At 34.2% G+C, this 4,933-nt stretch overlaps 1 long non-coding RNA gene across 1 annotated transcript; it reads right to left on the reverse strand.

Moving 5' to 3' along the window:
* Window positions 1–1,552: 1,552 nt before the first annotated feature.
* Window positions 1,553–4,044, reverse strand: LOC119262207. Its single transcript, XR_005129478.1, has 4 exons — window positions 3,974–4,044; window positions 3,712–3,757; window positions 2,706–2,846; window positions 1,553–1,643 (listed from the first exon to the last, which is right to left on the reverse strand). It is a non-coding gene; the product is annotated as an uncharacterized LOC119262207 (long non-coding RNA).
* Between the last annotated feature and the right edge of the window lie 889 nt (window positions 4,045–4,933).

Below are 4,933 nucleotides of genomic sequence, written 5' to 3' on the forward strand. Positions count from 1 at the left end.
CAGTTTATTACCTGGATTTTTTCCGTTATTTTACAGAATGTTCCTTCATCAATTAAACAGATTTTTTCCATAAATTAACAAAAAAAACATTTTTTTTACAGATTTTTTCAATTAAATCACAGAGTTTTCCTTCATCAATTAAACAGATATTTTCTGTAAATTGACAAGTTTTTCTTTATTTAACAAAATGTCTCCTGTTATTTTACAGTGTTATGTCATCACTTTTTCCTGTAAATTTACATAAAAATTTGCTATAGACCATTTTCCCTTTTTTTAGTCTTCTTTTGAAGTTTTTTCCATAACTTAACATTTAACAGAATGTTTTGTTATTTTAGTTTTCCTTCATCAATTTAACAAATCCATCGTATAAGTTAACATTAAAAACTCCTTGTACATTAATGAAACATCACTTTCCTGAAAAAAAAAATTAACAAAATACATTTCAGTAAATTCATTGTTGCTGTTTATTACAGGGATGCAAACAGGCAAATGGTAAAAAGATGAGAACACTGTGTGGATAAGTATGACCAAAAAACATGGCAATGCAATGAAATGACAAATATATACTGTAACTTTTTAAATACTTTTTTCCACTTTGCAAAGTGATCTTGGGTAAGACAAAGGTGCAATTTAAATGGAGCATATTATTATAACAGCTGTAGACACTACCTCCAAAAAGAAGTATGACATGTGGACCTAATAAATCATCTCAGCCCTAAAGTAAATGAAATACAGAACATCTTAAAATCAATGTAAAATTATTCAAAACAATTGTTATATAAAATATTGAAATAAGATCTAAACACTGCATTGTGTCAGTACAAGCCTTCCAACACTGATTTCAGTTCAATACAGATAAAGTTAACATCAACATCTTCCTTGCCAATTTATTCAACAACAGTCATTGAGCATCTAATTGGAAATACTTCCCATTTAGGTGCACTTTGCATGCTTACAGTTACTGACTGCAGTTCATTTGACAGTCCAGTTACCTGTCATAAATTGTCAATGTAACAATATGCTCTTCAGCATATGGTGGATATCATCAGTACACAAAAGAACACCATATCACCCAACCCATTCACCACTGGAAAGAAACTGCAGGAATGACATAACTTGGAGAGTGTATTTTTCTCCCTGTAGTATGTAACTGTAAATCTACAAAGTGTACCTATATACAGCACATTTGCCTGATAGATGGGTCGATGGGCACAGGGACATAGTAGGCATGTCTATTGATCTGGTAACTTGTAGCTCCTTTATGAAAAGCAAAAAAAAACCAGTTAAATTTAAAAAATGTGTAGGAGCAAGTATAGTATTAACACTTTTTTATATACTGCTAATATAGCTTACTGGGTGCTTATATCTCATGCAATAAATTTACTGAAACAAATTTGGCATGAGAACAATGCTGGTCAACGACTGTTATTCAAAACAGCATGTCTTATAAGCCCTACATATAAAAACTCTACCTCCTGCATATTTAAAGTGTTGTGTCCAAAACAAACATGTATTTTTTTCCATTAACAATTCAACATTACAAAAATGTTGTAAACACCACAGAACTTAGGACTTCTCATCCTAACACTTCATTTCAAATTGTTAAATGAGTCCATTGTGCAGCATCTGAGGGCTCCAAATGCCTTAAAAATAAGATGGGGGAAAAAGGTAAATCAGCTTTCATCTTACACTAATTTATGGAATAACATGTAGGCATGTGTTTTTACATTTTTATGTATTTCCATTTTTAAATATACACAATTAATTAATGCAAAACAGCAGAAAATATTACAGCTGTGCTCCAACTTTTTAGCTACAAATGTTTAGTTTGCCTCATCAGGAACACTTACACAACAGCAGAACTAAGCAGAAATATTAATGGGTACAAATATAACACTAAGAATAATTATCACTTTAAATCAACTGTTAACGTTAATACATTGCCACTTTACTGAAACTACTTCAACCAATATTTATAATGACTAAATTACTCACTTGCAGGCCTTTTTCACTCTAATCATATTTAAATGATATTTACTACAGTTCCACACATACTTAGTGTGTCTAACCAGATTAACCCTCTGGGCTAACGCAGATTTTAAGCACTGTACCAACACAGTACTGATGCTGATTTGCTGGCTGAGAGATAAAAAGGTGACGTGAGACATTTGAACTATATATAAAGTTTATATAGTTTAGACATATTATAAAATCTATAAAGAAGTGTGCAAAAATTGAGAATGCAATCACCATTGCAATTACAAAAAATTAAGCATGTAATAGCGAGTTTTCACTCAGTTCCAAGCTGGGGATCGCTGAACTCAAACTAAAAACGATATTGAGATTTGGCCTATAGGATCAAATCAGGAAAATAAGATTTGCTGTCTTAAAATACTGCGTGCAAAAATGAATATAACAAAACTACTTATAGCCTAAATTTTGCGAGATTATATTTCAAATCTAAAATATTGCACATTTATTATCAACATAAAACAGTACATCCTCCAACAAATCTGTTGCGGGTATTTATTAACAAAATACCCAACTTAAATTTTGTTTATAAAACAACTTAAAGTTAAATATTGTTGCTTAACGTTTTATTTGTATTACATTAATACTGTTTCAGCTTAGTTCTGCCATCCTATAAGCAGTTAAGCATCAGCTTAAACATAGCATTATAACAGAAAAATCTGCATGGTGCTTACCTTGTCCATTTAAATTTTGAATGGATTCTGAAAGTCACTGAGGTCCTTCAGGAATTTCAGAAGCTTAGGATTGATTTTGAAGTGCTTCTTGCACTTCGATTCAGCTTTTGAGCCACGTTCAGTGTTGATCCCCAGGAGACCCTACAGTGACAAGGAAAACTGATTTATTTTAATTATTTTTAAACACATCATGAGAAAAAAAATGTTCATGACAGAAACAAACACAAAAAGGGCACAAGCAAAATTGTTTGTTTTGATTCTCAAAATCGCCCTGAAGAACAAAATTATTTTACATTTTAAAAATGCTACAACTCCATACATCTCTAATAGGTGGCAATAATGTATTAAACATCGGCTTGAAGCCCAGCTACACGTGCACATGTATTGCTATGACAGAATCTGAAATTATAGCCCTTTAATTCAAATACAGCTTTGATAAGCCATGTCTCTGCATGTATCACAGTAAGAAGCAGTGAGGGTGACATGCAGGCAAAGTTGAGCTCATAGCCAAACTACACAAAGTGAAGCCCATGATTGATGAGCTTTTGGAACTACTGGCTGATTAAGAAGAGGCTCAGCAGCAGGCCCTCTTAACTGGTTCAGAATGACCCCCTGGACACATTACTGAGATCAGAGGACACAGGCTGCAAGACAATATGACCACTGAATAAGAATGGTAGTTGCTACCTGTGAGTGGAGTACCACCCAGACAGGTGCCAGCAGCACCAGTTCTTCTCCACCACAATAAACTGATTTGAAGCAGTCTCCAGTTTCAATGTTGCCCTTATCAGAGCCACTAAAACTTTTAAAGTCATCAGAAGTCATAACAAATGTATATTCAATATTCAAAGTAAAACACAAATGAACTCTGTCACTGAGGAAATGATTCACATGACTGAAAATGGCAAATGGTAAAATGATTAATGATATTTAATGATATTTTCACTTTTACACATTTGACTTAATAGTTCTCTGAAACAAGATACAATACTTAGTCTGTACTTACCAATGACAATGATGCAAGGAGTGCTGGGTAGTTCTTTCTGGCCATCCTATAAAGACAACAGATGTCTTGAGTTTTGTGTCATTGTTTTAGTTTTATCCGATATTCAAATGAATAAATTATGTTATACTGTTGTAAAGAAACCAAAGTGAATTTGTACCAAATCAAAGTACCAAATTAAATTTGGTGCACAGTATATGAACATCCCAAAAGATTGCTGAAATCCTGATTCACATGGTGTGTAAGCATTCAAATGTAGATTTACCTTGTCTGCAACCAACAGGACAGTTGCTTCCTTGAAGTAACTTGTGAGGCATCTTAGCACTTCCAAAGGTCCTTGGTTCATCTTTTCACCAGCACTTGCTTCTCTTGTTCGAATGAAGTCTTTCACCACTTGGCCTTTTTAGAGCGCTCTTCTGCAAGGTTTACTTGGTTTCACAATCTCAAAACTGCACTGAACACAGACAGAACCTTATAATTCTAAACTGTAAGTGTAAAGCCATCAACTATGTTAAACAATTTCAACTTCAAAACATTAGAAGGATGAAAAAAGAAAGAAACACTTACCGGCAGAGAATGCTTTAATCAGCCTGCGACACTGTATTGGCTTCAGGACACCTTCAAGATCTTCGATTGTACCAAATTTAGGTCATCAATTTGGGAAACACCAATTTCTTGTAGTCTTTCAATCACTTTGCTTGTGGGGAACCTCCTTGATAATGGTAGAGCTCCACTGATTAAACCTTGGATGGCATCCATGGCGACATAACGATGCTTAAGTGGAAAAAAGATTTTGGCACCTCTATGGAAACATTTGTGAGGGACATACTCTGCAAGACCATCTAGCTTTGGACCTGTAATATTATTCATACTGTCCTTAATTTCATAAATTCCAAGGCTAGGAATAAGTTCAGCTACTTTTTCTCTCAGCATAAAAAACATTGTCTTGTTCTCTGTAATGACAATGGAGAGTATATGCCCTAACCTTAACTCTCCCACATTATAACGCAACACAACAAGCAGGCCATTTGAGTACAGTGCAGAGTACACAGACAGGACAAACACCAGCAAACACAAACGTTCAGCTTGTGCGCCATGTCCATGCTTGGTAGTTTAAAGATTCTAGAGTGTTCTCTCCCCGTTCACCACAGTTTATTTTGCTTGTCAGGTCTTTTTTGAATATTTAAGGACAAATGAAAACATCAGACTGCCAGTCTTTGTTCCT

This window comes from Pygocentrus nattereri, chromosome 23, assembly GCF_015220715.1.
Source record: "Pygocentrus nattereri isolate fPygNat1 chromosome 23, fPygNat1.pri, whole genome shotgun sequence".
NCBI lineage: Eukaryota > Metazoa > Chordata > Actinopteri > Characiformes > Serrasalmidae > Pygocentrus > Pygocentrus nattereri.